Here is a 10,723-nt window from a genome sequence, read left to right as displayed (position 1 = left end):
TACCATCAGCCGACTGACAGGCTGTAATTAAACAGTGTGGTGTTTTAATGTGATAAACATGCACTGTAAAATATTTCAGACTGTTACAAATAGCCTTTAGACATATGTTTTTCTGTATTTAGGGGCATCTGAAAGTCACACCGGGCTTGCTGGATAAAATTGTGTGTCTGTGTACAGGTGTTGTGCAGACATAACTGTGTTTATATAATATCATTGTGTGGAATTACCTGGCTTATGGGGTCAGTTGGGGGTCAATCTCCCATGACATATTATTTTTTGTTGTAAAGACTTTGTTTAAGGTTTTATCAAGCTAAGCTTTGGGTAATTGTTAAGGGATTAGTTTACCGCAGTTCTTGTACCTAAAGCACATCACAGCGGGAAGCTATCATGTTGGCTTCAAAGTAAAAGCATGTTGTTTTTGTTATTTTGCCCGCTCTGATAATATTAATGCCTTAGTGTTAGTTTGATGTACGAAAGAAACTGTAAGCTAAGAGTGTGCGCGTTTTGGTCCTGCTATGACTTCTAAAATTAACATCCTACTGCCACTTTATGTTTGCTTTTACAATTTTTGTGCAATATACAGAATACTGGAGAAACCTCTTGGCCTAATGGCAAACTTTTACAGAAAAATGGCAAAATAATGTAGGTTATTATCATCATTATTACTATTATTTAACCGCTGTCCTCTATAAATTCTTTCCATCCAAAGAAACTTATAAAATAAACATTTTTAACTTACTGCTATTTTATTAAAAGCACAACGGTAGGTGAATCTCAGATAACCAAATTCATTCATGCTTTTTTGGTAATATATATCAATATAGAATTTAAATATAAAAATATAATTCAAATTAGCATTAAATTAAGAAGAAAATTTAAAAAACAATTCTACTAGACCCCAAGCAATTTCTACTTCGGGTCAATGCACAAAATGATAATTTGAAATGAAAAAAGAATAATCAGTCTCTGTATTTTAAAACCCCAAGAGCTAATAGTATTGTTGCAGCTCAAATATAAATAATTAAATAAATAAATAAATAAACAACCTCTCAAATCAGATAAACACCTCCCAGGACTATTGAAGGACTGTTTTTGAACCTTTTTGAATTAATGAAAATAATTTTAATATAGTTGCACTTAAAAAAAAGTTAAAATGTTGTTTGTTTAGTTTTATTCATTTATTTTTTCATTCAGTTTTATTTAAAAAAAAATTGCCTGAAAATGTTTGAATGAAAATCCTGGGAAATTTAGTCCTAGTAAACAGACTCTTATTTTTAAACATATTACCGGATGTAGCGTCTGTTTTTCTCACCAGCTTTCCGCCGCTCTAATGAAATACGAGCAGCTCCCGTTCAGCTCCTCGCACAGCAACAAACGCGCTTTCAGCGACAGGAAGAGTAACGAGACAGCTTGAGCAAGACTTGAACATGCAGTTTTGTCAGCTCAGCCGTGGCTAAAGTTACGAGTTTGTGGATAAGACGATTTAAAAAGAAGAAAAAAACATTCCCGAGGCATCCTCATTTTCCTCCTCAGATTTTTCCACAACAGAGCAAAGCAACTGTCCCGGACTGTTCACAACACTTTGTATACGGTAGGCTCTAACTAACCTAACAATCAATGAAAACATGATACAATTAGTGTGCGTGGCTTTATGTCGGGGTTTGAGTTGTGCCAAAGCATGTGTGTCTTATTGTTTACTTTGAACGCATAGATATCCAACTTTGTCACACCTACTCCGCACAGGTGTATGATTGGGAAATAAAGAGTAGGTTCTTTTTCTTTTGCCCTTTAAAAAGTCTCACTTCCTTTTTTTATCGATGTGTGCATCGGTCATGACAGGTTGGGTGGGTTTAGACACAACAAAGTGCCTCCTGTAGTGTATCCAGACTCATTTCCTGTCCAGACTTCAGCTTCAGTAGAGCTTATAAATCAACAGTTTCCTTATCGTGGACTTTCAGCATGTCCTCCTCATCGGTCTCTTCAAGACTAATCTGATTTCTTTTTATCTTATCTGTTTAGAAACAGAAGGCTGGCTAATTGCTGTGTATTATTTCAGTCTTAGGGACATGATTGCTTTTCTAGGAACTACTTAAAGTTGTCATTTCTATGAAGAATCAGTGAGTGTCTTTCACCTGATCTCCTCAGAATTTGTATGTACAATAACCTAAACATGTTGAATGAAGCATGACTATATTAGCGCTATTTAACACAAAGGGAATCATGGCTAGAAGATGATCACGTGATCTAAGTGGGCTTATATGGCAGTAAGAGCCAAAGTTTACCCAAAATACACCTTAGTTTTTTTTGTCCCCTCAGTGAACTATAAGAAAAAAATAAAACATCCACATTGGCAGCGATTCTTTCTGTTAATCTATGTAGTATATTAATTTTGTGAGTTTTGGTTGGTTGTGACATTTTGTGTGGGTGTATATTTGCTTTAGCTCTTAAATTGTAATGTGGACATCAGTAGGCTAAAGTTATATTAGTTATTAGTCAGTTATTAAGTTATTAAACAGGAATAAAACCTTGTTATTTCTTTCCACCCACACTTTGGGTCCACATGATGTGGAATGCATTTTTCCTTTGTGGCTTTCTGGTCTTTTCTAAAGCTAGAAATGACCAGGAAAAGCTCCTAAACGTGCAGCATCACAGGAGACCTGAAAATCTAGGCCTGCTCCACAGACAGTGAGTGGGGTGAGTTTGTGTTTTAGGATCTGTTTGCTGCTGTCAACCAGAATGAATAACACCAGCAGGAGCTCAGAAAAAGTTTTACTTAACAACAAGCAAACATGAAGTCTTTGGGGACAGTGGCAGATTTTATGATCCAATGACAACAGAAACTAGGAGAGAGCAGTTAACAACTACTGCCTGCCCTGCCCCTGGGACAGAGCAGCAACATATGTGAATTCTTAAAATGAATGGCATTCCCCCCGTGACGCTGTCTGCAGTGGAAATTGGCTCGACTCAGACGCGCTTTTACAGTATTGTTGCCCGGTGTGCTGTGAGGCCACACTTTGACAAATTAGAATAAGTGAAACTCAAAAAGGTTTACATAAACCTAAATCACATTTATATTAAGAAGGATTTATGCTGCCAAAAACCCCTAAGTGCACTTATTTTAATAATGAGGTAAAAAAACAAAAAACATTCCCTCTATTTTTGTTCGCAGCTCAGTCATCTGTAAACAAAAGGCCAAATGCTTGGAACAAGATAACATAGTAAAGAGCAAACAAAGCAAACAGCAGGGCGAGCTCCGGCCTTCAAACCCCCACAACTCTGCAGGATGCTGTATTAAAATTTCTTCTGCTTAAACATACAAAGCAAGGTCAAACCCATACCTGAGCAGCTTTGTCAGTGAGAGGCCACACAGCCTGTTTGGATTGATAATTTGTCAAGTGACTTTTCTAAGCACATGGCAAGCTTCCCTCATTTCTAGAGGAGCTGCTTTGTCAGCATAAAAGAGCACTCCTGAGACTAAGACATATCCCGCATTCTGTGTTTTTCTTTTTTTCTCTTTTTGCATGATGGGTGAATCATGATTCTGGATGTTTAGGGTTGGGGTGTGATGACCAGTATTTTGCTTGGTTAACAAATCTGTGTTTGTTTTGTTTTTTTCTCTCCTGTATTGTATATGTTGAAACCTTTAAATAAAGGTGTCAGTAGGGTGCTTGAACCATCATTAAGGTTAGTAAGACCTCAGTCACACAGGCCTAGAGACCAGTTGGCGACCCCCCTGGGAAAATGTTACCTGACCCCGTGGTTGACGAGTGGTTGCTGGCTGTCCCTGCCAGAGAGGGTGTTGCAGTGAAACCTCCTTTGGTCATTTGCAGATTGCCACAGTTGCCTGTAGTTTGCATGTTGTTGAGTTTACTCATCCCAGTTAAAGGCTACATGTGGGAAAACACCTGTTACACCTACAAAAGTCCCAAAATCCAAGACTAGTCAAGCTACAGAAAAGGTTTTGCTAATTCTATTTCAGGCTTGCAAATACTTATGTGCTCATATAATGTAATCACATTTTTCAGCTTTTTATGTGATTATTGTGAAACAAATTATGAACTGTGTGTATGAGACACTGGCAGCCTTGAGGCACCGTATGTGCTGCCAGTTAAAATCACCCCAAGCACTAGAAGAGAAAGCACTGTTTTGATAGGGAGGTTTACCTTAGTGCGGTGCGCATTTGGTCATGTAATGTGTCTTCTCGTGGGACCACACCTTGTTTGTTTCTAGTCAGACTTGTTTGAATCAGGAAGGCTGAGCTTGGAGGTATGAGTGTATATTAGTTTTAAAAGGCCATATTGTTTTTGTTTTCTTTGATACTTCTCAGTTGTGCTGCTGTGAACGTTGCCCTTGAGCTCTTTAAACTAAAGGTTGTGGCCCTCTATTGTTTGTTTTATGCTGCACAAACTGTCTCCTTGAAGGAATAATAATATGAGAGAAACTTTAAAAGACAAGGGAACAATGGCAAGATAGCGGGAGCTGTCAGGAACGTGAAAACATGTGTTGTATTTAGTCTTCGTGAGGGCCCATCACGCCACATGAAGTGCAGATTTAGTAATTATTGGGTTTCTTTGTTTATGCAGCGCCTCATTGTGTTGAATTTGCTCTCCTCTCACTGGTTGCTTGCTGTAATTAGTGTTGTTGCAAACTTTCCCACACAACAATGTTTTAAAACTGTCTGAAATTATGATGCTGGGGCTTAGTGAGGCTTTTAATGCAAATAGCTGGAGAAGAAGATTGGATACAAGCTTTTATTAGTATCAACATTACAGAAGAAGGAATAGAGCTCTAGTTGAAGATCAATAATTCGCTGGGAATTATGTTTTAAAGGAAGACTTGCTGTGGGCTGATATAAAATCCATGCTTTGTCGTCTGTGTACAGATGAGCTGAATGGGGGTTTCAGGTAGCTGAAAGACTGCAGGTTGTTGAAGATGTTGACTAAACAAAGTGAGCTGTGACCAGGCAGCTTTAACTGTGTGCCCTCCTTTTTCCCACTGTTAGAGTCACTGATTTCTTATAGCTTATAGTGAAATTCCAAATCTCTTTTTATTGTGATATGATTAGCTAGCCAGTGCTTCCTCCTCTGACCTACAGTGCATTTATAATCACTTTCTGCTTTTGTAAACAGTCCTTGAGCCTGTGTTGCTGGGCACACGTCTGTAAATGACAAGAAAGGGCAATTCTTTGTACTCTTGTCAGTTCCTGTATTTTTATATATTAATACAATAGGATGTGATGATAGGAATTTTTTATGGAAACCAGAACACCTTGGCAGGCTAAGTACGAGGACATCAACTCTAATCCAGGGCTTTTCTTGTCTAAGACCTAGCTTTTGAGAAAAAGTCATACTTTCTCTGATGCAATACCTTGACTTCAGTTCTAATACTGTGTACGAAGGATGAAGCCGGGAATGATTCTTTTAGCTGATGACAAATTACTTTTAGGGGGTTACGACACATATAAGCACGATTTGTTTAAAAGGCCTGTATACCTGTCTTTTTTTTCTTTTAAGCTTCAGTAAACGAACATTCTCTTACATAAAACTGATGAAAGGTTAAAGGATAAAACCTCTTTGTTGGAGGGTAAACTTCTTCTCAATATGCAGGAAAACTTTGTTAAAGTAACACCAAGCCTGGCTTAAACATGGTTTTCCTGACTTTGTAAAATGAAAGTAATACATCTAAGCATGCAAATATGCTAAATTGGTATTTATGAGTAAAAGAATACATGACAACAGGACCAAAGTAACCGTAATTACTTTTTACGCCTCATTTATTTGCACTACTCTTATTTCAGCTCAGTGTCAGAGTAATTAGGTTACTGGATTGAGTTGTCATTTACACTAGTTGCTCTTCTCCCTGCTGTCACTATGAGTACTCCTCCTCACACATATCGGCGTATTTTTATGCCTTTAACTTCTCAGTGTGGTTCTTCATGAAGATGGGGACATGTTGCATGAGTTGAGCTGACGGGGGAGGCTTTGCCTGGCTTCCTTTGTTTTTTTTTGTTGTTTTTTTTGTTTTTTTTAACCATAGTTTGCACTTGCAAATGAAACTATTACAGATATTACAGAAAAAGCTATAGATGTAGCAGGCGTTATATCCTCATGTCAAATAGCCTGACTCGAGGGTCAAGGAAGCAGACTCAGCAGACATTTCGGGTTCCCAGAGTTGAGCGATATATTTACAGTGACCACCATTATATGTGAAACTGAACAAACCTCCCCGAAATTAACTTAATTAACAAAAATCAAAAAAGGTAACACAACACACCTCTATGTGAGAATCGCATAAAGCTACTATTCTCATGGCTCTGTATGGAAGGAAAATATTCAAGAAATCACTTTGTGTCCTGAAAAAACAAAAGGAAACATTCCTATGAAAAAAACATACCTCCTTTTGGGTTACCTTGTTGATGTCAGTCATGACATCATTAGTACTTTAAAAATCAGGATATGTGGAGCGGGCCTTTCCCACACCTGACATACATGAAGACTGAGAACAAGAACCAATGTAAGTATGCACAAATGAGTTAATCTGCAACATGATAAACTATAAAGCAACATGGGACCAAGTATTTGCTTTAATCTGCTGAATGTTTGATTTTGACGTCAGCATAATGCTTACACAAACAAACCTGGGATACTAAGTGCAGCAGTGTTACTTTGACAATAGCAAATCATAGCGAATAAACACATGTAGAGAATAATGTGCTTAATGTGCAAAAAGTCAATACTTGTGAGACGAATGGGGAGTATTTCAACTACTCATCCACTTTGTCACACCTCTAAACTGCTGACCCTTTGCTGTTAGCTTCCTCTACTTTTAGCTCTCCTATAAAGTGTAACGACTAAGAACCAGCATAGAATTCTGCCTAATAGACTGGGCCTATAGATCAACCCATGTCACTTTTTGAGTCTGTGCTATAGCAAGGAGTTGTCCTCATACACTAAACTGAGTCTTTTAGCTTATTGATAGGAATTTAAGGAGTTTCCTGTTATTTCTAACTGTTGGATAAATGGTAATGTCTATTCTGCTTCAGTAACAGCAACCCAATTTAATAAAATAAAAACAGCTGGTTAAAAAATGACATTTGTATTGAAAATTAGAATTGGAAAGGGTTTTTTTCCCCTTTGGGAATGGACCAGGGACCTATTTATGGGGGTACCGGCATGTCTACATTTGGTTCAAAATCAATAAAAAGCCTGAGGACTCTGTTTGGAAAAGGTGTTATGAATAACAGAGCCCCTCTTTTGGCATATATCCTAGATTTATTATATAAAAGATACGTGACGGGGACCATCATGGCCATACAATTAAGTAATTGAGAAAATTATATTTATATTTATTTAAAATGCACCCCACAATTAAAATAACTTGCAGGTTTAATTTACTGCTGAGCCTTGTGACCTGAGCTCCTCTCGAGGATTTGGTTTGGTACTCTTAGCCAGCTCTGAGCTCTTTGCACAGCTGGACTGAACAGCTGTTTGAGGGCACTGAGAGGCAGGGGCTGAGGTTTTAGAGACCTCAGATGCCTGAGCTTGGGAACCAGACAGGACATTTTGTGGCCTTCTTTTCTGACTAATCTGTCCTGACGCGACCAGGTTGTGTCTGTGATCATGAAATTTTGAAGAATACAGATTAAGATGGGGAGTATTTGGAGGATTTAACAGCAGATGAATGTTACACCCAGGCCTCCCAGTTTCTCTCCTTTGTTAAATCTCATGTGAATTTTTTTTATTTTTTTTGCTTTGTCCCAATTTTCAAGTGCAGCAGCCATTTATCTGTGGACATCTTTTACCTTCTAAATTGCCATTTTTTTTGTCCTCCTTGTCTCCTTTCCTGGTGCTTTGACTAATGGCCCCATTTCAATGCAAATGGACCATGGTGCCAAAGCACCCTCCATCCATATTTTAAAACTTTTAACTTCCAAAACTTTAGCCAAAAGTTTTTCTTTCTAGAAGATTTCCCAGGACTTTTTTTTATACCTGTACAAAAACCCATAGAACCACATGTAGTGCAGTAACTTCAATATGTTATACGTAAACATGTGTATTATACAAACATTGTGCGACTAGGAAAGGACTTTAATGTTAACCTGTTGATTTTCTGTCTGAAAGAATAAGGCCTATTAAGCTTTTCAGTCTTTGGGGGTTATCCGTGTAATTTCATGCAGTCATGCAAATCTAGCCATTACAATGTGAGACTCCCACACACAGTCAACGTTTGCACTGGCATGGAAAAATTGTCCAGAGACACTGCAGAGGTGGATTGACATCTTGTACAGGTCAGACAGCATTTTATCTTATGTTATCGTTACCTCTCTCAGCTCCTCCTGCTGCTTCAGGCTGAAAACATGTGAATTTGAAGGCATACAGACATGGGCTGTTGGCCAAAAATATAAATATGCATTTACTAAGGGAAAAAAACACAAACAAAATAAAACACTGGATATTGAAATGGCTACCAATAACAAAATTAATAAGATTATTACTGTGAAGCTAAAGTGTAAAGACAAGTTTCAGAATACCTGTCTAAGAATATTTTCACAGCTTGAACTTCTAAAGGTGAAACTTCTTGATTTATAAAATATTCAGCACTGAAGCATTGGTGTGGATGGGACAGAAGATGGGGAATGAGAGAAGGCATCATAAAGAGAAGACAAAAGAAAGCCACTAAAGCAAAGACAGAAGAATTTAGAGCAAATGTTGTAGTTGAAGGAGGAAAAATGTAACACATGTAGTTAGGCCCACAAGTGGTGTCCTTGCTACAGTGTGTAAAACAAATATAAACGACGTTTAAGGCAGGAATTCCCACTGATTTTGAAATATGAATCTCAAACCCTGGACTCATGCTGGTGTCATGACACTGACGTCATTGTTTTGCCAGTATGCAGCTGTCAGAAAAACATTGTCACCAACAGTCAGTTGATAAGCTTCAGGGCATGTGATTCAGAGAGACTGGAGAAGGTTCTCAATTCCCTTTCGTAACTGTTTTCTTGATTGTTTTGCCAATAAAATGTCTCAGAATGTCAAAAATAATCTTAATTTTTTAGTAAATATATTGATGTTGATTCCCCCCCCCAACTAACATTCCAAAACTCAAGCAGTCATTTTATGACAAGATTTGCTGATATTAATAAGAGGACTTATTTGTTGCAATAATACTTAAATTCAGTTTCACTGTCTGGCCTGACTTTGGCTTTTTAAATCGACTGATCAGCCAGTGCTTTAAAAAAATAAAGTCAGGGTTATTTTTTATACTCAAGTGTGACGCAAAGTGGACTCTACCAGTTTTTATTCTACAAACAGAACAGAGTTCATCCCCTGAATACTGATGAATGTAGAATATAAAAGCTCTCTCCTTTCAGTAAATTTCTAATGTGCTGTATAGAGAAGCAGGCTGAACCTCTCATAATTCTCTTCACTCAATCACTGCTCCACCGCTGTAACTGCATTCATTCTCTTAATCATCCCCAAATGTTTTTCCCCATCCCCACAGACTTGACCTGTGCCACTGCCTCCTTTCCTGCAGTCACTTTCTGAATGGGTCCCACAGTAGTGACTACATTTACAGTTTTGTAAACAGCCCTGATAAGATGCCAGAACGGCTGGGCTTAGCTTCCTTCAGAGGTAAGTTGCTGTCATCAACATCACTTGGTGACTCAGGGAAAAGTGTCCTTGGTAGGAGAGGACACTATTTAAGTCTGAAGTCACTGAATGAGCTACAAAGCACACTGCCAGAGTTCTAACAGTGTTTTACAAGCCCAGTGGGGATAGGTTATATATTTTATATTATAAAAGCTACAACTTGGTTTAGCTATTCTATCTTACTACCTTCTTGGAAGTGCTGCTAGATTAAGCAGAAATCACAATCATGATTGGTCATTTTATTTTGGTAATTGTTTGATAAATGTAATTAACTTAAGTTAATAAAATGCACAATATTAACTTATTACACAGAATTTTCTTGAGCTTTAACTTATTAAAAAAAAGGTGGAGGTGGTGGGAGACCCAGGGTCACAACAAGGTGTTGTTGTGTTTTAAATCTTCTCTTCTTCTCCTCCAACTTCATCCAGGCTTATTTTTGTTTATCTAAGAAACATCTGGAAACTCAAATCTTTACTGTCAGCCAATAACAGTTTGCTCTTCTACTGTTTGCTTTTTACATACATTTTCAGTCGTCCTTGGTTGCTTACAGAAAAAGCTAACCCTTGCACTCCATCCTACTCGTTAGTAGTTCCTTTAATTTTCTTCCACTTAAACTTAGTATTTCATGCAAAGCCTTACGTGGGCAAGCTCTTGCTCATATATTGTAGCAGATGTGCTGAACAGTTGGCCTTTCCCATCATCTGAACAGTCGTTTAATTGTTCCACACTTAGTTTAAATTCAGAGATCACCAGATGAGATTGTGGTGCCTCAACTTTGGAACAGCCTTCCTCTATCCATGAGACAAGCTGAACCAGTGGTTTGATTTAAACATCAGCTGGAAACTAATTTTTTGTAGGTTACCTTCTCCTTAATTATTTATCCTCATACTTTTGCCAATAGCATGGCATGAATGTACATTTAAGTTGTATTTGTATGCACTCTATGTTGGATACACTTAGAAAGCACTTCATGTATGATTTACAAAGATTTAATTTAAAAAAAAAAAAAGCCTGCAAGGACTACAGAGACAAACCAAGCTTGGGTAGTGCAGGACTCCCATGCCTCTGGAGAC

General features: G+C 37.8%; 1 protein-coding gene across 3 annotated transcripts in view; it reads left to right on the top strand.

The window, feature by feature from the left end:
- Positions 1-1,344: 1,344 nt before the first annotated feature.
- LOC116336299 (leucine zipper putative tumor suppressor 2 homolog) overlaps positions 1,345-10,723 on the top strand; it is a 42,755-nt gene continuing 33,376 nt past the window's right edge. For 2 of the 3 annotated variants that reach the window (XM_039616531.1, XM_031760148.2), the window contains exon 1: positions 1,345-1,591. The gene's annotated coding sequence lies outside the window, so the exon portion shown is untranslated. Of the gene's footprint in view, positions 1,592-9,501; positions 9,633-10,723 lie in introns of all 3 variants that reach the window. The other variant, XM_039616530.1, reaches the window with a different exon arrangement.

Source organism: Oreochromis aureus, linkage group 8 (genome assembly GCF_013358895.1).
Source record: "Oreochromis aureus strain Israel breed Guangdong linkage group 8, ZZ_aureus, whole genome shotgun sequence".
Lineage (NCBI taxonomy): Eukaryota > Metazoa > Chordata > Actinopteri > Cichliformes > Cichlidae > Oreochromis > Oreochromis aureus.
Note: the sequence above shows the minus strand (reverse complement) of the source record. Positions and strands in the feature narration are given on the sequence as shown.